Genomic DNA, 595 nt, shown 5'->3' with positions numbered 1-595 from the left:
TGTGTGCGCGCGCGCGCCAGCGCGCGCGTTTTTTTGGGGTTAGGTTACGAGAAGTGGGGTTAAGTCGAGTTAGGGTACGTTTCGCCGCGGAGCGCGACAACCACCCGCGCCCGCTCCGCGACGGCGACCTCCGAGCACACCCCTGCACCATTGCCAACGCCCCCGCGCCACAAAGACCTCCAGGAAACTCGCTTTGCGGTTCGTATGGACGTTTCAAGCTCCGTTCTCTCGCCAACGGCCATACCATGTTGAATACACCGGTTCTCGTCCGATCACCGCAGTTAAGCAACATTGGGCGTGGTCAGTACTTGGATGGGTGACCGCTTGGGAACACCACGTGCCGTTGGCTCAATTCCCTTTTTACCAAGTTTCCCAGTCCCAGTACGACAACTTACTTTCAACTTTTGCCTCAGGCCAGCAGAAATTGCTTAAATCACGTTTTTTGTTACGTCTGAAACTAGCTAGACCTTTTGCTGCTCTTCGACCCCGTGGCTATACAGGAACGAAGCTTAGCGTAGTATTGCATTTCCTCCTAGGTGACCGGCCTAACCTGGCGGCGGCGACATCATCATCATCGTTGTTGTTATTATTATTA

At 54.3% G+C, this 595-nt stretch overlaps 1 non-coding gene across 1 annotated transcript; it reads left to right on the top strand.

Moving 5' to 3' along the window:
- The first annotated feature begins 230 nt into the window (after window positions 1-230).
- On the top strand, window positions 231-349 carry LOC137500615 (5S ribosomal RNA). The gene has a single exon (XR_011018123.1). It is a non-coding gene; the product is annotated as a 5S ribosomal RNA (ribosomal RNA).
- Window positions 350-595: the final 246 nt, after the last annotated feature.

Source organism: Anabrus simplex, chromosome 4, assembly GCF_040414725.1.
Source record: "Anabrus simplex isolate iqAnaSimp1 chromosome 4, ASM4041472v1, whole genome shotgun sequence".
NCBI lineage: Eukaryota > Metazoa > Arthropoda > Insecta > Orthoptera > Tettigoniidae > Anabrus > Anabrus simplex.
Note: the sequence above shows the minus strand (reverse complement) of the source record. Positions and strands in the feature narration are given on the sequence as shown.